The sequence below is a fragment of the Neophocaena asiaeorientalis genome, unplaced genomic scaffold (assembly GCF_003031525.2).
Source record: "Neophocaena asiaeorientalis asiaeorientalis breed wild unplaced genomic scaffold, Neophocaena_asiaeorientalis_V1.1 scaffold965, whole genome shotgun sequence".
Classification (NCBI taxonomy): Eukaryota; Metazoa; Chordata; class Mammalia; order Artiodactyla; family Phocoenidae; genus Neophocaena; species Neophocaena asiaeorientalis.
In genome coordinates, this window is record NW_020172079.1 from 489280 (window position 1) to 515754 (window position 26475).

A 26475-nucleotide genomic window follows, 5' to 3' on the forward strand; every position below is an offset into this window, starting at 1 on the left:
CTGTGTCACCAGTGAATAAATGACCCTTTTCATATTTTAATGACCAAAGGTATGAATGACTGACTGTATGTGGTCAGGCTGAAACATCTAGAATAAGCACACATCAAATAAATATCCAGAACCCCCTGAATGGGCAAATTTCAGATGGACAGACCACCGCAACTTAAAGTTTTCATAATTGACTGGGTCTGCTGAGGTGAAGGGCATGTGAAACAGGAATGCCATGGGCATGAAGAAGCCCTTTTCCTCTCTACAGAGAGGAACTCATAAAGAGGTATCATAAAGTGGTTGAGAGCATGTACTCCTAACCAGATAATCAGTCATTTAACTGATTAGTGTTTGTCTTAAGAAAATTGCCTTTCTGTGACTCAGTTTTCTTGTCCCTGTAATGGGTATAGTAAGACTGCTAGTTTGTTCTCAGATGCATCCCTGCACTTCCTCTGCTCTCTTCTGTATCATAGGAGAACTTGTTTCCCAGATCTTTTGCCCTCTGGCTTCTGTGAAGTTTCAGTCAATAGGAGGCCTTGAAAGAAAATTGCTTGAAATGAGGGCAGGAAGAAGAGAGAAGCCAGGGTGTTCTCCCTCTTTCCATCTCTGCTTCTTGTGGAGTGCTGGTTGTAAGTAGTTGTGTCTCCTCTGTGGTTCCAGTGCCCACCAGTCAGCCCCCCCCTCCATGGTCTCAACTCCTACATGCAGTCATCATGATATTTCTTATTCCTGACAGTTGGTCCCAACTTTCAGGCATTGGAAACACTATGTTCTCCTATTGTCTCTCTAGCATCAGAATTGGTGCTGCTTCCTATTTTTGCTACTCTCTGAGCTGCCTCACAGCCCCCGGTTTGGCCTCTCAGCAATTCTGTCACATGGTAACTAACTCCTTGTATTCAATTCCTTCCATTTGAGATACTTAGAGTGGTTTGCATTTTGCTGGATGGACAAACAGTTACAGATACCAAACCCACAAGGCTATTGGGAGGATTAAGTGAGTTAAGGTCTATAACTGTTTAGTGTATGCCCTGGAACAGAGCAAGTGCTCAATAGTGGTAGCTATCAACATTGACCTTCTCAGCAGTGATTCTGAGAGTACAGTGTATGGATTATTATTATTTTACTCTTAGTAGTTACAACAGGATATCACTTAAAGCAGAGAAATCTGAAATGGACATGCCTGCCAGGGAAGACTATTGAGTGTCTCTGGCTCGTGTGCAGTTTCCAGTTTCCATAGAAACCAAGCAGAGAAGATTTGCTAAAGGAAGCCTAGAAAATAAGTACACTCAGGTCTGTATGATTATGTCTCAAACCCTTTAACACACAAACTGACTCTTATTACTATTATCTTATTGTCTCTTGATAGCTTTTTTTTCTTATAAGATGCAATAGACACAGATTCTTTCTCTATGTAGAGGATGGCACAAAGTATAGGATTTCTTTGCCACAGCACAGTCTCTATCACATCCCCAATAGTAGTGCCTCCGAGGCCACTATTATTGTGTTTATCTGCCAGATTGCCACCTAAACCCAGCTCTTGCCATTCTGTGAATATTTAGAGGTTGTTTGTTGTCTGCTGTCAAGATACAGGAGAAAAGAACCAAAATACTAGTTTAAGCAAAATCCCAGAATGGAGAGAGACAAACTGAAATTCCAGTTAACATCCTGGCAATGAGACCTCCGGTAGAATGGAAATATTAAATTCCCCTACACAGAGAGGAGATGGGGATTCTTGGGTCATTTGATTACAGCCCAAATCCTTGGAATCCCTCTTTAGAGCCATCAGAATTGGTGGCAGGAATGAGAGAGACAGCTCTGAGTCAGACCTGCCAGAATTTGAATCAATAACCAGGCAATCTTGCTTCAATTTCTAAGCAATTTTAAATCTTTTCTTTAAAATGCCTTTGAGGAGAGAGGAACTGAAGTGTTGGGAGGGAGATGCAAGCAACTAGAATACCAAAGTGAACTTCACCACTTTTCTGTGCAAAAGCAGGCTCGCAGTTGTCCATCAGAGGACTCTTTGGCGTGCTGGGGAGACTGGGCTCAGTTATGGCTGCTCCTAGCATGCTGGCCTCCCTGGAGTGGTTCACCATTGGTAAGTGCATACTTAGCTCAGCTGGGTAGTACACAGAGAAAATAAAAACAAGCACAGGGAACAAGTCCCTGTGAAATAATAAGAAATATATATATTGGTCTTTGTCCCCAGTTCTTGACACAGAGCCCCTAAAACCCTTCTAAATAGAGGTGCTAGGAGAATCTTTTGTTCTGACATTTAGTCTCTGACCCCAGTTCCTGACATAGAGCTCCTAAAACCCTTGTAATTTCCTGAGCGATAGGAGTGTCTAAAACTGAGCTCCTAAATCCCTTGGAATTTCCTGGGTGCTAAGAATGTCTTTCTTTTTTTTTTGGCTGCATGTGGGCTTTCTCTAGTTGCGGCGAGCCCAGTCTACTCTTGGTTGTGGTGCGGTGGCTTCTCTTGCGGTGGAACACGGACTTTAGGCGCACGGGTTCAGTTGTGGCGCATGAGCTTAGTTGCCCTGTGGCATGTGGGATCTTCCCAGACCAGACCAGGGATGGAACCAGTGTCCCCTGTATTGGCAGGCGAATTTCTTAACCACTGTACCACCAGGGAAGTCCCAAGAATGTCTTTTGTTTTAAAGTGGTGACTCCTGGTGGGCTCCTGCAGGGGGCTGGTCACCAGAAAGACCAAGCTATGATTAGAAGCTTGAAACTTTTAGCCCTACTCCTCCCACCTCCCCTTTCTCTTGAGAAGGGAAAAGGAGAGGGGTTAGAAATGGAGTTAATAATTGATAGTGCTTATGTGATGAAGCCTATAGAAAAATTGCAACAGTATGGGTTTAGAGAGCTTCCGGATTGGTACACATCCATGTTCTGGGACGGTGATGCATCCAAACTCCAGACGGACAGAAGCTCTTGCACTCAGGACCCTCCCAGACCATGCCCTATGTATCTCTTCATCTGGTTATTCACCTGTATCCTTTGTCACGTCCTTTATTATATAATAAACTGGTACACATAAGTAACTATTTCCCTGAGTTCTGTGAGCTGTTCTAGCAAATAATCGAATCCTAGGCGGGGGGTCATGGGAACCTCTGATTTGTAGTCAAGTCAGGCAGAAGTTGTGGGTAACCTGGGGACCTAACTCTTGTAATTGTAATTGGTGTCTGAAGTAGGGGCAGTCTTGTGGGTCTGCGCTAACTCCAGTTAGTATCAGAACTGAATTGAATTGTAGGCTACCCCATTTAGTGTCACAGAGAATTGCTTAGTGTGGGGAAAAAAACCCCACACATCTGGTGTCAGGAGTGTTGTGACCGTGGTAGTAGTGTGAGAGTGAAGAAGAAACCCAGGAGTGTGGTTTTTCCATTATAGCCCTCTGGAAGGCATGTGAATGGATTGCAACCTGGCTATGGATGACTGGGCCGCAGAGTGGAAGGAGTCTAGGCTTGGTGTTGGAAACTCTGGGGCTATCTTGGTTCAGCCATTTTTGAGCCATGTGACCCTGAGCTAATCACATCATTCATTCATGTATTTTTCACAAGGGGCTTGGGACAGAGTATATGGCTCAGTGCAAAGCATTTGCCAAAATAGGAAGAGCTTGCTTGTGAGGAAGCACATGATATACGTAAAAACACCAGAACATCCATCAATCAGCATTTATTGAACACCTACTCTGAAACCAGTAGTACTATAATAATGACATTGTAAAAACAACCCAGAGTAGCTTTTCCACATGGGCTAGCTATGGAAGTGGGTGAGAGAGAGCTAATGTTTCCCTGATGGCAGAAAAGAGGAACTCCACATCAGAACCACAAACTCAAAGCCTCCTATCAACCTCTCTCGAGCCCCCACTTGGCAGAGCCCCTCCCAGCCATCTCTGATTGCTCTTCTAAGGGTCACTCTTCCACCCATGGCTTTTGTGACCACAGACAAGAGTGTTGTCTGTAGTTAGAGTTCTTAAAAGCATCCAGCATTTCCCCTATGCCTATGCTTCTCACCAGGAGCCTAAAAGTCAAGTGCTTTCTTGCTGCACTTCGTTTTTAAAGAAGGGCAAGTCCTCTCCTTATGGTTGAGGTAAGGAATATGGAATTGCAGAGGGAATATAGGAATGAAAGTTTCCATCAGGCAGACCTTGGTTGCCATAGCATCCCACGACTACTTAAATTACTAAGGGGGAGTCATCCCGAAAGGGACAAGGAGACTCTCAAACGTGCTATCATTTATGTTCCTTCATTGCAAAGTTCTTCCCAATTGCCAGTGAGCTAATCCTCCCACCAGGCCTGATGAGGTGGATCAATGTTATTATCTCTTATAGAGCTCAATATTATTATCCACTTTAGGGCTCATTATCTTATCAGCCCAATTACTCTATCTTTAAAGTCCCATCAGTATCCTCTTACAGCAATACCCCATTTTGTGATTGTGAGTCTGTGTTACCTGTGAAACACTGGATCTGCTCCTCCAAGAGAGGCCAGAGCCAGGGTAGGTTGGACAAAAGACACCGTGGGGCTGCATAGCATCAGCATTTAGTGTTACTCAAATGCGAGGACTCTAAGTTGCTGGGCAACAACTCAGAGGCCAGGACCACCTGCCCAGTCACTTGGTGCCCTCAAGAAAGTCACTTCTTTCTGGGATTCTGTTTGTGCATCTCTTGAATGGGGATCAGGATAATTCCCATGTCTCTTTGACCTACCGTTTCTCTTTCACAGAGTTGTTAAGATAATATGAGACCATAGCTGTGAACATCCTTTGGAAGGAAATGCTGTATAGAAATACAAGAAGTAATAATGATGGCACGTATCAAAGCAATGATATAATCAACTTTGTTTCTTTTAAATATTTGGACTCCAGAGTACAAAGAAATGGGCCCAATAGCATGTCTAGCTGACTGGTTTCAACAGGATGAGAAAGTCTGCCCATGTGGTACATGATGAAATAAGGACTTGCTTGAAGTCACCCAGTAGGGCAAATGACAAGGTCTAGAAGGCAGAATCTCATAAGGTAACCAACTTGTCCCAGTTGGGTTCACCCAAAAGTGGGACAGAGGCTTTTGGTCGATGTCTGGTGGATGATGCCTGAACATCAGAGTCCCTGGTGGTCACCGAGCCCATCTTCCCATCACCAAGACCATTCTGGAGATTTTCCTTTTCATACAGACCCTGAGGAAAATAATTTCATAGCCTCTGTGAGATGTCCTGAGGAATGAAGGGGTCATGGAGTTCACCTTTATTAATGACCTGCTTTCCTCAGTTTGTCAGTCTCTGCCTTCAAATACCTGCTTCAGGGCCCTGGCACCACCCAGCTGCCTTGTCACATCTACACTAGCTCTGAAAATCTACCTGGACCACACACACATAATTATATGATCATGTTCTCTCACTAGGAAAGTTCAGGTACTTTATCAGAAGAAAAATAAGTATTTAGGATCCTAACCACTTTGCCAATTTGAGCACAGTATGCAATTATTGATGTCCCCCATATTTCTTCTAGAGGTTTCCATATGTATATGGTTTAGTCCAAAGTCATGTGACCTTTTCAGGGTTGTATCTTGACTTCTATAGTCTCAAGTGGGAATTTGAAGTCCAATATCTGCATCATAGATGGAGGGACTTTAGGGGCAGTAAAAGTAGCCCTCATATGAAGTCTCTGTGGCACTTCCTATGTAAAGTAAAACAAGCTCCCCACCTTTCTCAGATGTGCAGAAAATGAATTTCCTCTTATGGGAAACAGCTTTGAGAAAGAGCCAAGAGGTCCTGTTGCTTTATCAGTCCCTGGGCCTTGGCGTTGTCATCCATCCCTGACCTCCATCCTGGGAGAGAGCTTGTAGGGTTCCTAGTACAAAGTCCTTGGGCCTCAATGTTAAAGCCCTCCGGAAGCCAGCTGGGAAGTTCAAGATGTAGGGTCCTAAAGGCATGACAAAAACAGCTGGTACTGAGAATGAATGACACATACAATATAAAGTTTTTCTCTTAAAAGAAGCACAACCTGAAATCATTTTTTCCTTGCTGTAAAAAGAAAAAGAAATACAAGTAAGCTGAAGTGAGACTAGACTGGATTAGATATATTGAGAAGACCTCTTTGATAAGAATTATTGTGATTTAAGAGGCAAAGAATTGAGATATGGGAAAAGACTAAGGTTTACTGGAAAACCTTTTTTTAATGTGCTTGTGCATGATACATTCTTATTTATACAACATTTTCATCTCCTTGATCTTATTTGACCCTAACAACAACTGTGTAATGCAAAGGTTACTGGTATCTCCGTTTTACACCCAAGACAATTTGGCTCAATGATATTAAGTGACTTCAATATCTCATTGCTAGTAAGTGATGTGGCGGGGATTTGAACCTATCTCCAAAAGTTCTGCTCTTTCTGTGATGCCAAATTTATCTCAATACACTTAGAAAAGTATAACAACAGTTACAGGGAGTGTATCTATTAATTTCAGGTCTCTCCCCAGTCACCCAACTGAAGAGTAGTTAATGAATTAAACACCTGGGCCCAGAAGCACCAAGGCAGCCTGACGTGGTGTTCCCGAGAGAATGACATCATCCTATCGTTGTTTCCCCAAGATACTGCACTCTGGCTACTGAATCTAATTCCTAACAGGTGCCCCATAGGCAGGAGAGATTAGTAAATAACATTTGACCTCATGATAGAGGCAGGGTAACTGAAACAAAAGACTATCAAGGCAAAATATCTTCATTGTACTTATACTATATATCCAACATAGAGACTCAGGTTCATCCACAGTGAATGGTGAAGAAACAATATAGCAGAATATAATGTGTCATAAAGTGTGGCTGAGACTGTAGTTGCTGTAGGGGCTGTGATACCTGTGTGCCCTAGCTATCAAGGAAGGAATAAAAGAATTGATTAGGTCTTTTGACCTCAGTAGTAATACTATGGTGGTTCTTGCTGTGTGGCAACCTGCAGGCCCTCATTTATCTTTAGACTTTCGTTTTCTAGCAAAGAATCATCCTACCTGGATCAAAGACTGAAGATAAATAGCCATGTCTTGTGACCCAGGGAAGAAATGTTAGGAATTGATAGCCCAACATGGCTCAGTCAATACCACCAAGCAATGTCCATTGATGGATTTTCATCTACTTACTTCTCAGAGTCAAAGCTCTCCCAGTAGAGAAGCAGTTAATACATCCTCAGTCTGTTCTCTCCTCCATTGCAACTTCTGCTGCTTCAGTTCATGCTCTTGTCATTTCGTGAATGAATTATAATCGTAATCTAAAACTAGTTCCATAACTTCTCTTTCTTCCTTCCATCCACTCTTTATATTGTTGACAGAGTTGTCTTTTTTTTTTTTTTGGCGGTACGCAGGCCTCTCACTGTTGTGGCCTCTCCTGTTGCAGAGCACAGGCTCTGGACGCGCAGGCTCAGCGGCCATGGCTCACGGGCCTAGCCGCTCCGCGGCATGTGGGATCTTCCTGGACCGGGGCACGAACCCGTGTCCCCTGCATCGGCAGGCAGACTCTCAACCACTGCGCCACCAGGGAAGCCCTAGAGTTGTCTTTTTAAGATCCATCTTAGTGTGGAAGATTGCATTCATCTCCTCAACTTCTCACTCCTCCCTGCACCTGCACCCTTTACCTCAGACTTTGTATTTCTTCCTACAAAGTGTGAGGAGAATATTTCCCCGCAGCCCTTGATTTGGGGTTTGACCATGTGGCTTGTTTCAGCCAATGGAATGAGGTGAAAGGGATGATGTGCTAGTTCCCAGCCCAGGCTTTAAGAAGACTGGGGCATTTTCTCTTACTTATTTGTGCTTCTGCCATTACTATGAGAGAGACATTCCCACTGGGTCCAGGAAAAAGATGAGAGACACATGGAACAGTACTTCCCTAAGTTACCTTAACTAAGCCTGGCCTAGAACAGATTTCCAGCCAAACTGCAGACATGTGAATTAACCCAGCCAAGATCACATCGGCCAGTGTAGCCTAGGGCAGAGCCCTAGCTGATTTTCAGACTCAAGTATATTACATTTTTGCTTTAAGCTACTGAGATTTTGGGATGGTTTGTTATTCAGCAATAGGTAACTGATACGTTTATCGTCTCATCACCTTCCTTAAAAAACATTCTAGGCCTCTTTATTGTATACAGGATAAAGGTAAAAAACCCTCAGCATGGCAAATTCCTCTCCATCCTTATCTGCCACAGCCTCTATCCCCTCTTATCATCCTATATTTGCCATTCACCAAATCTGCCAAGTATTTCCCCACCTTCAGTGCTCATCCTGGTTCCAAATCCCTGGATCATCCTCTTCTGTACCTGATAAAAGCCTGGTCATTTTTAAAGCCCAACTCTATTGTCATTTCTGCTGTAAAAAAAAAAATTATTCCATATTATAATTAATCCTTCCTTTCTTTATGCTTCTACATCACTTGATTTCTATTCTTGGTATAGCCCCCAAATACTGTATTAGAGTTGGTTGTTGTGTCAGACTAGCTAGTTGCCCATCTAAATCTATATACCCCCAATCTTCTTTAATGCTACAAATCCTGATTTTGTTCAGGATGGCCATGTTCCCAACTAGCCCTGAATGTCTCTCCCTATTTTTCAGGGCTCTGTTGCATGAAGATGAATGCAATTGTGATAGATGCAGTTATTTTTATTTCTGCCTCATCCAAAAAGCATGGCCTCCATAAAGGGCGGGAACTAAATTGTAACCATTTCTGTTTCTTGAACACTGAGCAGAGTGGTGGGCACAGTAGATCCTGATAAATGCTTGTTGAATTGAATTGAAATATTCATGACCTGAGAGCTAAAACTTTGAGGGTTCTAGGTCTGAGTTTCATCATGTTAGTGGATGGTAGCAACACCTACCCACCTGACTGCCCCCAACCTGACTTCCTTTCTTCTTCCTTTTCTCTGCCTCTGAGACCAGACCCTCATCGCACCCTAGAAAGAATTGAAAACATTGAACATTGCTAACAAATGAGTAAGAACCATTAAGAACAGTATTTTACTATCTATAAATACTAGAGTTGTGTTCTCAGCCACCTTCCTAGTCTGGAGGACAGGGTTCCAAACCAAAGATGTTTTTACAAGTTGCAGTTCATGAGCATCATCTGTTCTCCAGCTTTTCTAATGTTGCCCTTTCCTCTGATGTTTTTTTCCCTCTTTCATTTATGATCAGGTTTTTTCTTCTCTTAAAACAAAACAACCCCCTACTTCTTTTTCTGACCTGTCACTCTTCCTGATGGTGATCCCTTTTTATTTTTCTTCCCTTCTCTTTTTCTATGCCTCCAATTCTTACCCATCCATTACCTTCTCAACTTGCTGAAACCTGGCTCCTGTCTCATTGCTCTTTTGTAACTGTTCTGGGTAAGGTTTCCAGTGAGCTCCGTCTTATCAAGGCTGTTGGCTCTTTCTTACTCTTCATCCTCAGCCCCACCCGCTCCTGGCTGTTTGAAATAGTGGATGGTGATCCACTCATAGCCCGCCTCTTCTAGTATGACTGCCCTGACTATAGCTCTTGCTGAGTTCTCCTTTCCCTGTGGAAAGTATTGGGCAATATTCACCATCTTATGGACTTATGTTTCTTCTTCTAATTCATCATAAGCTTCTTCAGATAGAGACCAAGTGTTGAGGTCTCTCTACAGGTGGAAGAACCTAACACAAATATGAGCTCATAAGTGACGCTTAATACAAGACTACTTGATTATTTTCACTCTTTTTTTTTTGCGGTACGCGGGCCTCTCACTGTTGTGGCCTCTCCCGTTGCGGAGCACAGGCTCCGGACGTGCAGGCTCAGCAGCCATGGCTCACCGGCCTAGCCGCTCCGCGGCATGTAGGATCTTCCCGGACCGGGGCACGAACCCGTGTCCCCTGCATCGGCAGGCAGACTCTCAACCACTGTGCCACCAGGGAAGCCCCACTCTTATTATTAATCAATTTATTGCTCTTCCTTCTTTCTTGATCAAATTCCATCCAAGTTTAACTTTACCTTAAGTCTGTTTTCGTCAAGTCATTTCTCCTGGCCAAAGTTAATTTATCCACCTCCAGACCACTGATGCTATTGAGGACTGTGGTAACTTAAATAATGGTCCCCCTAAATATCTATGGCCTAATCCCTCAAACCTGTGAGTGTTACCTTATATGGCATAAGAGATTGCAAATGTGATTAAGTTAAGGATCTTGAGATGATGAGATTATTCTGGATAATTTGGGTGGGCTTTAAATGGTATCACAAATGTCCTTATAAGAGGGAGGTGGAGGGAGATTTGACTACAAAAGAGGAGAAAGACAATGTGACCAGGGAAGCAGAAATTGGAGTCATGTGGCCACAAGCCGAGGAATGCCGGCAGACACTAGAAGCTGAAAGAGGCAAGGAATAGATTCTCTTATGAAGCCTACAGAAGAAACCAACCCTGCCAACAGCTTGACTTTAATCTAGTGAAACATATTTTAGATTTCTGGCATCTAAAACTGTAAGAGAATAAGTTTGTGTTTTAAGCCACCAAGCTTGTGGCAATTTGTTACAACAGCCCTAGAAAATGAATATAAGGACTCTTTCATACCTTCTGGTGTTTGGCTTAAATACTGCCTTATTTATTTATTTTTTGATTGACTCAAATATGAGAATTTTACTTCTCCAACCATACTGAAAACTCCAAGAGAGCAGGGCTTTCTCTCATAATTTCTAGCCCAAATCTGGGCACAAAAGACTTGTTGGATTGAATTTAGTTGAATCTCTTTGATGGGTAAATCAAGTTGGAAAATGGTGCTTCAGTTGATCAGAACACAAAACCAGTGGATCTGACTCAGTTATTTGTCAGGATAGTTGTGGAGAAGATTCAGATATCAGTAAGGTCTTCTACTAAATAGATGCTTTCTAAGTTTCTGTTGATTTCAAAATCCTTTGATTCCAAGAGGCTATGGTTTTTCTGAACACCAATGGGTCTTCCCCATGTTGCAGTGATGTGGCCTCCATAATATCACAGATATTCTCAGGCCTGAAAGTTAATGCCCTCCAGCCAGTGCTACCGTTGTTTCAAGATGGAGATTAGTTGCAACAGACCTTCTCATGTGAAAGGTATTTTATAGCTTTCAAAGTAAATATTTCCCATCTACCATCTCACTTGATTTGCAGAACAAGCCTCCAAGGAAGCATGGTGGGAACTATTTTCCTGCTGAGCAGTTGAGCTCAACCAAAGTCAAGCCAGCTGCTCAAGGGCTTGCAGGTACAGTTCTGTAGCACCAATGGCACCAAATAGCAATGGCAATCTGAAAGCAATCCTGCCAAGGAATCAGGGAGCCACAGTGAAGACAGAACCTTTGCTCTGAGAGGCAAATTGAACACTTTGTCCCTGACTCAGGGAAGTGCGAAGAGAAAAATCCTGAAGTTCGAAGACACTCACTTTGCCTCCTGGCAGACAAGCATCTAACAGTCCAGGATAGAATATTGTCTCCTGTCTTCTGCTGTTCTTTGGGGTGAAACTTCTGTAGCCGATTTAAATTTCTGTTTTCTCATATCACATTAAAAATAAAGAAATCCTTCAATATATCCAATTTCCATCATTCTTGGTTTTGGCTAGAGAAATATCCTTTTCTTGGGGCCTCTATCATAAAAGTATCTGATTTACATCTGTTTGAGATTGAAATTTGAGGTGAAAGGCGTTAGGCAATTATTTCCCACTTTTGTGAGAACATCTCTCTGCAGTGAGAAAAGGAAGAAAGAGGTAATAGAAAATTTCGCTTCCATTTTCTCCAAGGCTGTGCAAAAACGTAATCCACTCAGATATCCTGTACGCTTTATTATATTGCATTGCAAGGTATATTTAAGTAGTGTATTCATTTTAAGACAGATTTATTGAGCTATGATTCATATACCACATAATTCACCCATTTAAAGTGTATGGCTCCTTTTTTCAGTGTTTCACAGGGTTGTGCAACAATCACCACAATCTAACTTTAGCACAGTTTTGTCTCCTTTAAAAGAAACCCCATACTCATTAGCAGTCATCCCACCCCTAAGCAACCACTAATCTACTTCTGCCTCTATAGATTTCCCTCTTCTGGACATTTCATACAAATGGAATTGTACAATTTGTGGTCTTTTGTAACTGGCTTCTTTCATTTAGCGTAATGTTTTTGACGTTTATTCACGTTGTAACTTGTAAGTGCCATTCCTTTTTATGGCCAAATAATACACCATTGTATGGATTTACCACATTTTGTTTATTCATTCATCCATAGAACATTTGGGTTGTTTCCACTTTTTGGCTTTTGTGAATAATACTGCTATGGACATTCATGTACAGGTATTTGTGTGGCCATGTGTTTTCAGTTCTCTTGGGTAGTCACCTAGGAGAAAAATTGCTGCTGTGTCATAGGGTAACACTATATTTACCTTTTTGAGGAACTTCCAAACTGTTTTTGCTATATTCATTTTGAAGGAGTTCCTGATAGCTATATGAGAGAAAGACAGACAGGGAGATAGAGAGAGAGAAGAGAAGAGGAAAGGAGAAGCAGGAGGCAAGGAAGAGGGGGATATTGGATATTCATGGTGGTGGTGCCTCTGGGACCTGAGGATTATGCTCAGCCAAGAGCATCAGGTCCCAGGCCGATTGCCGTCATGGGAACTGACCCAAGTTAATCTACAGAAGTGCAGCACATCTTGAAGGGTGTTGGTTGTGCTTTGCCAAGCCAAAATTGTGGCCTAGAATTAGATCTTTCGATTGGAATAAAGATGGAACAGAGGGTTCATTTGTGACCTTGGAGCAAGATAGACCAACACATTTTGTTTGTTAGCTGAGGAGACTGCTGTAAACAAGGGACTCGTTGCCAAGGCTCTTCTCATACTAGCCGGCCCCACTCAATGGCAGGACTGGCTGGGGTGATGTTTTCTGGCCACCTTTGTCCTTTCATCTGCTTAAGCTAGTTACACTGTCACTCTGAGCTCTGGCTCTGCTTTCTCTGGCTCTGATTCCTCTGGAAAGGCTGCTGTCCAGATGTTTAGGTATTTAGCAAATGCACTTTTCTGATGCCTTGGCAGGGTTACTTTCAGATGGGGATGAATATTTGATGCTGTTTGCTGTTGGGAACATGTACACTAAAATGACCAGCAAAGTCCTTGCCTTAAACTCCCTGCATCTCTAGTTCCTTTTATAGTGACAGTTGATACATCATTTAATGGAAACTCACCAGAGAGTGGAGGGAAAGCAACTCCTGTTTTTTTCCCTTTGCCCTCTCTCATGGGTGCTTCATGAACCTCCCAGATTTTAAAGAAGGGTATTAGATGTGGGTTCCCTCAGATTATAAAGAAGGACAGAGTGCCTATTTACATCTTTTTCTGGGGTGGTATCCCCACTTTATACCACTCCTTCCCCATACATATAAAATGTCCTACCCACTGTGTTTCTACTGCCTAGCCCACTTCTTTATGTTTTTTTTTATCTTTATTGAGCTAAGAAGATCTTAGAGAATATTTAGACCAGCTCACATTTTACAGGTAGATAAACTGAGGCTAGAGAGAGGAAGAAACTTTCTCAAGGCCCACAGTGTATCAAGGAGGGTTCTACCGCCCATAAGCCTTCCCACTGCCTCTCTGGCCTCAAACTTAACCCTTCACCATCCTGGGACTCTGTAGTGTTCTCCACCATTATATTCCCAACTGTCTGGCTCAGTGTCTGGCACATGTTTCAGGAGCCAGGCTTCCTGGGTTTGAATCCTGGCTCCACCATGTGCGTTCTTATGGAACTGATTTAGCCGTCTGTGTTTCAGTTTCCTTCTCTGTGAAATGTAGCTAATGATGATACTTATCTTAAAGGATACTCGTGAAAGGTAAATTAATTAGTACATTTAAAGTGATTAGAACAGTGCCTTTTACAGAGTAGGGGCTCAATAAATGTTGCCTCTTTCCATTATTGTTGAATGAATGAATGAATGATTCTATGCTCATCCCCTCAGGGGTCAGTTCAATATCCTCGATTATGTCATTCCTTTTCCTAAACAGCCATTTCCTAACCCTGGGCTGGGAGGCTGGGCTAAGAAGGACAGATTTGTGGGGCTGATGTTTTTGGTTGGAGGCCTTTTGAGTGTAGCAACTCTCTCTTGGGTGTTGGTTCAACCCTGGGTACTCTCATGAGAATTTCACGGGGATTTGGAGCCAAAGACACAGTCTTTGAGCTCTGGATACAATTCGGTGCTTTCATTTAAAACAAACACTGGTCTGTTTTATAGTAAATTTTGTCTCAACCACTTCATTCATGCAAAAGCCTTTTGGACCCTTAATATAATTTTGTGAAGGTTTCCAACTCCTTTGGGCTTTGCTTAGGAACATAGCAAACAAAGTTCTCAGCATCTCAAAGGGAGGCTTAAGCTGACAAAAATATGAATTGTAGACAACCAGAGCTTTGCTGAACCTTTCACTTCTGGGTATGCAGAGCAAGTAGTCTAACATGCTGTCATTGGGAAGTTATCTTGACCCATCATGGCCAGTGACCTGGTTGCATCATACATGGGGATTAGGGAGTCTGTGTAGTAGAGTATGTGGACGGTTTGCATCATAGCCACAACTCCTGAAAGCAGTTCAAATATATGACACACCCAGGGCCAGGCAGGGCAAAGGAGTGGGCAGAGAAATCTTTTCTGGCACTTTCTCATCTCTTTCTGCATCATCTGCCCATTCCTCCTCCAATTCCACGAATTCAGAGATGTCTGGAATGAAAGGGATTGGATGAAGTCATTGACCTCCTGGACAGAGGCATTCCTAAGGCAGGTGCTATGGGCAATGAATAGATCCTAAATGTTGACATTTCAAATGTTACCTTTATGTCAGAAATATGCATAGAGGAGCAGTGAGCCTTCCAGAGACAACTCAGCTTTTAACATGTAACAGGTACCTGTAATTAATATCAGTCTGGGGTCTGGCTACAATGGTCTTACTTGGAAAGCTTTTGAAAACAAAGATTCCTTGAGCTCCAGAGTTTCTTCTGATTTAGTAAATCTGGAGTGGAGGCTAGGAATCTGAATTTTTATGAACGTGCTCCCAAGTAATTCCATTATACAGTCAGGTCTGCAAATGCCTCTGTCCGTGGTTCTCATTCCTGGCTTCACATCAGCGGTACTGCCTGGGGAGCTTTTAACAAAGTCCCCTTGCCTTGGCCTCACTCCCAGGGACTCTGATTTAATTGATTTGGGGGAGAGGGAGCCCTGGGGATTCAATAGTTTTTAAAGGCTGCCTTGTGAATCTAAGTGCAGCCACCGTTGGGGACCATAAAAAAATAGACAAACAACTACTCCTTTTCTTAGTAAGGGCAGTGCTGAGTTTACCACGACCTGGTGTGGCAATCAGCCACAAGTGAGCTTAGAGACCATTCAATCTAGTGGTCTCTGTCCTCTCAATTTGGTGGTCCAGTACAGCTCAGAAGATATTTTGAGGACTGTCAAAAAGTTGCAGTTTTGTTTTTCATTTTACTGACTTAAGACAGTAAAAACAAAACTCAACTGTTGTTCATTTGTACTATAATCTAATTTTTTTTAATGAAGTTTTAACATTATATGTAGGGTCAAGATTGAGGACTGTCTTTTAGACTAAATACATCTGGCTTTAAGAGGAACTCACTGCATAGTCCTCATCTTGCCTCACTTCAGCAAAAACTTTGTTATGAACCAGGACTGGTTCAAGAGAAACCCGTTTCCAAGCTAAAGCCATACTTTTACAGATGAGGAAATTGAGACCTGGAGAAGGGAAGGTACCTGGCTCAGGTCTTTGCCAAGGTAGCAGCAGGACTGGGGCCAGAACCCACTCTCCTCGTTCCTCATTGCATCCCTTCTATGGGTTTCCGATGAAAAGCCTGGCATGCCAAGCACTTCCCACTTGCCATCCATGGAGCAGAGCTGCTGGGCATGACTGCCTAGTCCTCCCAGCCATACCCAGTGTACTAAGAGCAATACCATGTTAATACTCAAAGACATGAGCTCTGTTAGGAGGGCTCCATCCTCAAACCTCCAGAAATGATGGAGAATGATTTTCCAGGTCTTCCAACTGACAGAAGGGAAACTTTAGTTGCCTAACTTGCAAAAATGGGGGAGCATATTATTTCTCCATTACACTGATACTTTGTGCTTTGAAAGTTAAAAATCTGTGAATTAATTTTCTAATGGTCTCCTGCAGAGCCCAAGCCATCTCTTCCTATATTATGTTGTTATTTTGCTGACACTGTCCCTAACTAAGGCCCTGACACTACTCATAACTCAGACCCTCACACAATTCCTAACAAGGGCTCTGATGCTAGTCCTAACTAAGGCCCTGACACTGGCACTAAGTAAGGCCTTGACACTACTCCTAACTCAGGCCTTGACACAGACCCTAACTAAGTCCTTGACGCTACTACTAACTCAACGAATTGGCTAATTCTCTTGGAAATGCTTTGATCTGAAGAAATGGACATTTTACACAATTCCCATGGAGAAGGAAGGAAACAGGTCCAAATGCGTTATCAATAAGCAGGACATTTGGACCCTATGATCGGAAATGGAGAAGACACAGTGAGCTCTTGGGTTCAGATGTTCAATTCAATATGTGAAGGAGATGATGAATGGGCCCTGGCAGAATGCTCGCTCCTTCTAGATGACTGTAGGACTGTAGAAGAGCAGGCTTAGAGCCAAGTTGGATCTCAAGTCCACCTGAAGTGGTCAAGTTCACTGCCTGTGATTGTCAGGGAACAGAAGTAGAAAGGAGCATTCTTAAGTGTCACCCTTGGAGCTGCCCCTTGTGGAAAGGGCCATGTCCTATTTTTGTCTCCTAGCACAGGTCTGGCCCCTCGAAGATAGGAATACCTATTTGTTGAAATGAAGTGGCTTTTATGGACCCAAAGGCATTTCCCTACATTGAAATCAGGTGACATCTAGAGAACTAGACTTAACCAGGACAGTTTTGCGGGGATGGGAAGAGAGTGCCTGGGAGCAGTCAGGAGGGAGTTGTGTCTGTCACAAAGCCATTGGATGGCTGTCCCGAAAATGGGTCATGAAGGTGCCCTCAATGGGAGGGAGGAACACGGAACAGAAATGTCACTGACCTCATAATTTTGTTGAAATCTGGCCCTGCTTTCCTCAGCCCATCCTTCTAAAGCCTATTTCCTAGAGCAAAACCTGCAGGTTTAATACCCCAACTCCAAATCCCTCGATTAACTCGGGCTCCTATGGGATCCCACCTATCAGAGGTAAAAGACAGAATGAATTCAGTTTTCTTTAAAATCATCATCTGACTTCCTTTTGACCTGTTTCCTGATTTCTAATTTAGTCAAATAAACCCACATACCTTAAAACCATGCCCTGCATCCCACAGGTGCCTAAACTCATTTTAAGTACCTTTGGAAGTGGGGAAAGGAGCTCCCCCGGCCTGGCTGGCTTCCTGCACATGGGCACCTTTTTTTCTTCGGGACTGGAGAGGGGTCATCTCCCCTGTCTGCCATTAGGAAGATGAAGGAAGCGGGAGGAACATAAAGCCAAGGAAGTTTGACTGACAGCCTCATTTCAGGTAGAGGCACCTGTAGCACAGGGAGAGAAGGGCCTCAGATCACATCAAACAGTGGCAATTGGGGTTAGACAGGGTTCTTTGACCCCTGGACAGCAGCACACGGGTTGCATCAACTCCTGGCTGCCTGGTAGAATGGGTTTATGTCTTTCCTTGGTTAAAGAAAAACTCCAGGCTTCCCAACCTTAAGGAGTAATCTTTTTTTTTGGGCAGGGGGAGGGGTTCAATATAGATGTTAAATGGTTTAAGTTACAGTAGTTTGTAGGGATTAATTTGGAAGATCCCCTCTGTGTGTGTGTTTGTGTGTATATGTATGTGTATGCATGTCTGCCTCTATGCCTGCGTGTGTGTGCGCACGCACACGTGCGTGTGTGTGTGTGTGTGTGTGTGTGTGTGTGTGTGTGTGTGTGTGTGTGTGTGTGTGTGTGTGTGTGTGTGTGTGTGTGTGTGTGTGTGTGTATTTTGGCCAGGGTTGGGAAGTCACTGGGGTTGGGGAGGAAGGAGGTTCAGCAGGGTTAATCTCTAGTATCAGAGGGCCAGGCCCATCCTCCTGAGCAGCTGCCCTGTGCACACACCCAGGAGGACCCGCCCAGCCCCTCCAGACTGGCTGGGGTGTGGACTGCAGTGAGATCACCACTGCCCTCTGCTGTACTGAGAGGTGAATGCTGCTGACGTGCCCGCCTCACCTTGTCCCCAAGGGGGATAGGGACGAGGAGATAAAATTAAAGGCCCCACCACTCGTTGTGAGGCTCAGCTGATCCATCCATCTTGCGGTCATTCCACCTTTGCAGTTCTTAGCTGCAGGAGGTGAAGCCAAAGCACCTGGTGCTTGGATGTAGGTGCCTGATTGTGAGTCAGAGGTAGTCATTGTCCCAAGGCTTTCCCAGGCAGGGTCTGCAGATGCGGGGATTGTTCTAGCAAAGTTTGCATTGCATTTGTTATCATCCTGGCTCCACTGGGGTCAACATTCAGAATTCTTCCAGTGCTACTCAGGTTGGATACTCTTGGGTCAATCCTTTCACCTCTGCAAACACAGTGCCCTGGGGAAGAAGCTCAAGTACTGCTTCCAGATAAGAATACCCCACAGTTGCATAGCGCATTATAGTTTGTCAACTGTGTTCCCATTAGCTGTCTCAGTTGATCTCCACAAACCTGAGAGTTAAATAGAGCAGCAATTATTATTATTATTTAACAGATGGGGAAACTGAGGTACAGAAGGTTTGTCACTCTTTGACTGACTTGGAGGTGATTAGCTAAGACATAAGATGTATCTCCAGATGGAATGAAATCTATCAGCCTTTAGATTAAAACAAATTGAGCTACAGGATAGTTAATGCCAAGTAAAACATGCAGTAATCAATCAGCTATTACAAGGGGAAAATTCATAGCAGTGTTGTCTAGCCACTTTCTAACAGCTCTGGAACCTCAGTTTACAGCTTAGCCCCTGAGTTCTGGATCATATCCATTTTTAACAGGATCACCACAGTCTTTTGGTTGGTAACTAATGGCTAACAGCTTTCCTTTCAATAATTAAATTGATTATAGCTTTTCAGTCTTAAGTTTTAAAAATAACTTCTCTACCTTGTTTTTTCCTCCTAATATGTTTGTAATGCAGTAGTTGCTATTGCTTGCATTTTGCTGGTGCAGAAACTAAGGTCTGAAGAACTTTCATACCTTTATGCAATCAATGTTTGCTCAGGTGTTTACTCTGTGCCGGTCATTCTGCATCAGTCACTCTGTTAGTTCAGCGATTACAGTAAACAAAATGGCTATGGTCCTGGGTTTCATGAAACTCACAGCCAAGTTGAGGGGGAGACAAATAGATAAATATCTCCTGTAGTAGATGATGCTGTACATGGGATGAGTGCCATGAAGTTGAACCCGACACTATGAGCACAAATGGCTGGGAACCTCACCTAGCTGAGGTTTAGGGGAAGCTTTCCTGAGGTCGGCTGGTTAAGTGGAGTTGGCCCAGCATGTGGGAGTGAAACCTGGGGTGCACAGTGGTCCAGGCAGTGTGAAGAAGGAAGTTGCTTGGGACATCCATGGACCTGAGAGAAAGCCAACCTAGCTAGACCTCAGAGAGCAAAGGGTAGAATGGTCCAAGGTGAGGTTTGGTGAGGCCTGTAGAGCAGAGGTTAATCTCTGAGCCCAGTCCCACAGCTAGTTAGAGGCAAAGTGAGGACTAGAATTGTGTGTCCTTTCTGCCAAGGCTTTAATCTCTACCTTGCTTTTCTTCCCCGATTCTTCTCCCACTGTCTATGCAAACCTATTTGCCTTGATTTTCCAGGACCCCAGCTCCTCCTCCTCTGTGTCATTGCTCCTGCTGTGCTCTCCATCTGGTTTGCCTGTATCTGTATCTCCACAAGTCAAAAATTCTACTGATTCTTTAAGCCAAGGATTATAAACACAAATTTGTCAGCAGGTGAGCTCTAATGGCCTAATATATTATCAAGTGGTGGGGAGTTGGCAAACCGGAGCAGGCATGCCCCCATCATGTGTGAGCCCAGTGCTATACAGTAGAACTTTTTACAATGAAGGAAATGTTCTCTATCTGTACTGTCCAATATGGAAGCCACTAGTCATATGTGGATAGTGTGACTGAGCAATTTTTAATTTATTAAATTTTAGTTAATTTAAATTTAAACTTAAATAATACCCACATGTGCCTAGTGGGCTATCATATTGGACAATGCACCTCTAGCCACTTGTTTCCATTCTGGAGTGAGGGCCCAATATTGCCAGATTATTCCAATTATTCCAGTTTTTTAAGAGAAGCCAGATCTCTGGATTGTTATTTGAAACCTTCTGGTTTTTAAATGTTGGCAATAAATTTAAATATTAAAGATACTCTGTGGGTGACTCCCACCTCGGGGAAGATGGAGTAGGTAGACTGTTCACTATTGCTCCTGCAAAGTACAGCTAAAAACCTGGACACTATATATAACACAAGCATAAGAAGGTTTTGAAAAGTGGAAGAAGACAGATGGGCTAGGGATGTTGGGACCCAAGGAGAGACACAATGGTGAGGTTTTTGGTTTTCTTTATATGTCATATGTCCCAGGTTTGAAACTGAAGAATTCAGCAACCCAGAAACACCAGTGAGCACAAACAAAGCCCCAACAAAAGCTTGCTCTCTGTGGCTAACATACAGGGAAAAAGACAGCCTAACAAAAAGAAATATTTTTAGACAATAACCAACCTACACTTCAGCCAACACCATGGAAAAAACTATGGCCCAACCCCAACACAGGCCAAGTGAGGAGCCTTGACTATCACCCTTGTCAGGTGGTAATGAGGCACCCAACTTCCCTGCTGGGGTGGTGTCAGAGAGAGCTGAAATGGTGTCAGAGTAGAGGAGTGAAATGTTCATTGCTGTGATCTGGTAACCAGCTGTTACCCCTCTTCCCTTCTGCAACCATGGTGTCAGTGGAGAGCACTTAGGGAGTGTGGGAGCTTGGACTTCCAGTTATACCTGGCAGTAATGAGGCTTCCCTTCCCTCCCCACTGGAGTGGTACCAGAGGAGTTTTAGTGGAGATTCAGGACTTCCACCATCACCCAGCAGTAATGAGGCCATGCCACCATGGTGTTAGTGGGGACCATCTGGGGAGCCAGAGCTCCTGCCACTGCCCAGTTGTCACCATAGCTCCCTCATCACCAGCATCACTTTGGCTGTCAACAAGGGCTGAGTGGGAAACCTGGCTTTTTACCTCTGTCTGGCAGTAACAAACAGGCACCATCCCTTTTCCTGCTGGGGTGGTGTCAGAGAAAGCCAGGTAAAACATAAGGTTTTAATAAGATCCAGACTCTCATAACTTACTACAAAATTGTCCAGGTTTCAATACAAAATCACTTGTCACGCTTGTCACTTATCACACCAGGAAGATCTCAAACTGAGCGAAAATCTTGAAAGGAGCTAGAGAATGTTACCTTACTTAGGGGAAAACAAATGAAATGATGGCAGATTTCTCATTTTAAACCATGGATTCCAGAAGAAAGTGGCACAGTATTTTTTTTTCCCCAAATAATGAAAGAACTCTCAACCTAGAATCTGATACCCAGTGAAGATATCCTTCAGGACTGAAGGGGAAAATCAGGACATTCTCAAATGAAGGAAATTTAAGAGAATCTGTTGCCAGTGAATTGAAGAGGAAATCACAAGTGGCGTAAGTGCTCTGGGAGGGTGTTCAGAGCAAAAATACCCAGGAATACTTTTTTTTTTTTTGCGGTACGTGGGCCTCTACTGTCGCGGAGCGCAGGCTCCGGACGCGCAGGCTCAGCAGCCATGGCTCACCGGACCAGCCGCTCCGCGGCACGTGGGATCCTCGTGGACGGGGGCATGAACGCATGAATCCACGTCCCCTGCATTGGCAGGCGGACTCTCAACCACTGTGCCACCAGGGAAGCCCCTACCCAGGAATACTTTAAGCAGCCAAGACTGCTTCCCTTAGAAATGATACTTAAAAAGAAGTTGAGAAATAATTTCATCTTGGTGAGGAGCAAGGAAAATTCTAGAAAGCTGAAAACACAGCTTATGAGGAAAAACTATAAAGTAAGGTTAGACATGTTAAATAAATGGCTGAGTGGTAGGAAGTATTTAATGGTCATCTTCAAGGATATCTGAGAAATTTTATTTTATTTTACGATATATGATGTAATCATGAAAAAATTTTCCGTGGTATAAGTGTGATTTTTTTTTCTAGTCCACTTAAAAAGCAGTAATTTTCTTCTGGTGAAATACCCAAAGTCTAAGAGAAGCATAGAGTGATTAAATGATTTGCCTCAGGTAACACTGACAGCAGAAGAGTGAAGACTAGAATACATCTTTTCATCCTTAATCCACTGTGCTTTTCATTAGCAGTGGAGTCACCATGTTTCAGCTCCTTGGACAAGCTTAACATGCAGCAAGATGGGCTTAAATTAGATGAGGAGATTTTTTCCTATAAGTGACAGTTGTGAAAGAGTGAATCTAGCTGGACAACTTCTCTAAATATTTAAGATTGGGGTTCTGAGCTTTCAGGATTGTATGTAATATTTTACTTGGAGGCAGGAAGAGGAGCTGGTCTGTAGAAGAATTTTTAACTTTGGATATGATTGCAAGACAGTTTTAGAGATAGAATGTTGGAGTGAATTGTACTGAAAATCTTCCCTTTACCTCTCCAGGTGCATTACCCATCATTCTCTGACTCAGGAGAGTGATCTGCTTGGACTAACTCTCAGAGCTTCCTTGTCCTCTGGCCAATGGGGAACCTTGGTGGGAAATGTTGAAGGAGGGAGAAAAGCAAAGTCAGAGTATCTATTCCTGCATTTCTCTCTCTGGTTTCACCATAGATTGGCTGCTTCCTTCCACTGAAAACCACAGCTCCTGTCATGTGGTTGTTTCTGCATAGTGGTTCTCTGCTTCTGTGACCCATGACTGGACCCCCCTCCCACACCTGAAGGCCTGGGGGTGGCAATTGCCCTGCTACTACTGGCTCTGGGGTACTGCACTATTCCTTATGGTTTCTCTACACCTTGGTTGCAACTGTGTAAATAGTTCCGTTATGAAACTATCTCCAACTTATCATGACATGTGTGGGTATGCCATCTATTTGCCTTCAGTACTCTGACTGATACACTTGTCCAAATAGGTGAAAGTGCCCAGTGACCGTACTGGAAAGGCTAGAAATTTTAGCGAGGGGATCACCAACTGCAAAGTAAGTTTAATGCTCTTTCCTTTGTGAAGCTGAGAACTTCTGGAGAAGACACCTTTCAAGATGGCAGAGTATAATGTTCTAAAACAAAAATTGCCCAACTTTTGGGCAGAAAATTTCTCCATTAAAAAAACTCTCAAAACAAATCTCAGGGCTTCCCTGGTGGTGCAGTGGTTGAGCATCCGCCTGCCAATGCAGGGGACACAGGTTCGAGCCCTGGTCCGGGAAGATCCCACATGCCGTGGAGCAACTGGGCCCATGAGCCACAACTACTGAGCCTGCGTGTCTGGAGCCTGTGCTCCGCAACAAGAGAGGCCGCGATAGTGAGAGGCCCACACACCGCGATGAAGAGTGGCCCCCGCTTGCTACAACTAGAGAAGGCCCTTGCATAGAAACGAAGACCCAACACAGCCAAAAATAAATTTATAAAAACAAAAAACAAAAAAACTCAGTCATCTGAACTCTATCGTCAAGGTTTACCAATCAGACTATAAATCAACAACCAATAACCGCCCTTATCACTCCTAAACACTTAGCAATAGTCAGTAAGGAGAATGATAAGAACCTCCTCCATATTTGGGGGGAATTTGGAAGACTAGAACTACTCTAGAATCAGGATCCTGAGCTCTGCCTGGACATATGTGGTTCCAGCAAATAAGCTTCTTAATTTCTCTGAACCTTCATTCACGCATTTGTGAAATATGGGGATTGGGCAAATGATTCTTAAACTCTCTTTTAGCTCTTACGGTCTGTGTGATTATGAGGAGGTGGAAGGTAGGATAGAGTGTGGTGTGTGGATGGGGGGGAAGGAGAAGTGTAGCGTGTGGACAGGGAGGACTGGAGAGTGTGGTGGATAAGGACTTTGTCTTTAGGTCTAGACATTGAGGTAAAGAATGGTGCTGAAAACTCAGTGTTAAAAAGGATACATTTGGTATGTAACTTGGGATAGTCCTTGATGAGGCAGAGCCAGGAATTGATGACATCTCAAAGGGGAAAATGGTGGCACTTTCATTTCAACTAATACTGGGACCAGAAGTAAGTAATAATTATTTACTAATCCATGTAGGAGATATAACGAAGAGTTTAGTGACTCAAGGATTGGGGACTTGGCTCCTGCCAGTATAGTTATTTAAACTTGGCAAGTCTTTTTCCTCTTTAAGTTCTTGGGTTGGACTAAATAATACTAAATAACCTGTAAGGCCACTTTCAGATCTAAAATCCTAAAAGCCCATAATACAAAGTATATGTTCCCAAGTAGTTTGTGACCTAACAGAGTGGTAAGACTCAGATTCATATAACGCAAGAGGTGGCAAGAGGGATTGGGACCAAGGGAAGAATATGGGTAGTGGTACAATAGTCTCCATCATTCTATCCCTCAGCCTTATTTTTAGGGTCAGATGCTATCCTCCTCCAGTTCTCCATCACTTTGGGAGAACAGAGTTGGCCTCCCCTGGGGACTTGAGAGGGGCCTGTGCAAATGAGGGGACTGAAACTAAGCTTCACTAGTTTCATGAACAAAGGTACTTCCATCTTTGATCCAGGCTCATGGAAGAACTGCACTTCTTCTATCTTTTGAAGTTAGATGTGGCATATGACTTGATTAGAGAATGAAATGTGAGCAGAAGTGAAGTGTGTCACTTCCAAGTAGAAGATTTAAGAGGCTGTGCACACTTCACCACACCCCTTTCCCACTGGCCCGGGAACTATGGAAGCAGCTGTCAGCACAGAGCCCCATCACCTGCGGCTCCACTCCTATGACTGCCATGGAGAATGCCCTATAAATTAAATAGACTTTATGGCATTAAACTGAGATTTTGGGGGATTGTTTGTTACTACAGCATACCCTAGTGAAGCTTGACAGAAACAATGCTTTATGAAGTGCTTTCACAGGCAAAGCCTCAATTCTTTCTGGGAGGAACATGGACACTTCTCATCCCCATTTTTCAGGTGAAAGTCTGAGGCTCAGAAAGGTTAGGTACCTTCAAGGAAGGTCAGTAAGTAGGTGGCAGACCTGAACTGGAGCCCAGACATTTATTTTTTTAACATCTTTATTGGAGTATAGAACCCAGACATTTTGACTCTCAGGCTTTATTCTGTCCACGATGGGACATTGTCTCTGCAGTGGTTGATGCAATTCATTTCTGTGGCATCTACATTCTTCATTTTCTCCATTCCTCCTCCTGCGAACCCTGAAGAAGCCAAGGCTTCCACTGGAGGCAAATGCCTCAGATCCTTCTTGTCCTGGTCTCTGTAGGGCTACATTCTCATCAAAGTCAGATGAAAACTCCTAGAGAAGGGTCACAAGAGAAGAAAACCCTTTCTAGAGTGCAGATAGATTAGAAATGTGTGCATTTTGAATATAGAAAAATTTTGATAGTCACAAAGACATTTCTCTTATCTATTTACAGAGTGTAACTTATACTTGCATATAGTACCGTATCAACCCTTTTCTAAAACACACACACACACACACACACACACACACACGCATGCATGCACACACACACATGGGAAATTGGATTTAGGTAAACTGTAATAATTTAACTGGGTTTAAGGGAACGGGCCTTGGTTTGAACTCTTAGTGGTCACTAAAACATCTGTTAAGTGAGTGAATGGGATCGTTTTGACTTGGGAGAAGAGGTATGTCTTAGTCCATTCAGGCTGCTATAACAAGATACCACAGACTGGGAGGGTTATAGACAACAGAAAATTATTTATCACAGTTGTAGAGGCTGGATGTCCAAGATCAGGGTACCAGCATGGTTGTGTTCTAGTGACGTCCCTTCGCCGGGTTGCAGATTGCCTGCTTCTGGCTGTGTCCTCACATGGTGGAAGGGACAACTAACCCCATTCATGGCCTCTCCCCTCATGACCTAATCATCTCCCAAAGGCCTTGTCTCATAATACCATGACCTTGGGAATTGGGTTTCAACATATCAGTTTGGGGGGGAGACAAACATTCAGACCATTGCAACGTAATTTAGGACAAGAGTCACTTCCCTGGAAGTGTAATACAAGCCTTCAGGTGTACATCCTGTTCTAATGACAAGGTAGGGGGGAACCAGAGAGGGGAGAAGAAACAGGACCCCCATTTGGCTGAAGGGTGGTTAATACAGGGCACCGATCGAAACACCTCAGTAAACAGCACACATAGCTGCCTGGATCATTTGGCAGGAGATCAATAGACTTGAGCTGAAATGAGAACCATGTGAAAAGCCAAGAAATATTGCCTGGAGAATTGCATTAGACAGAATTACACTCAATAAAGTTTAGTCTT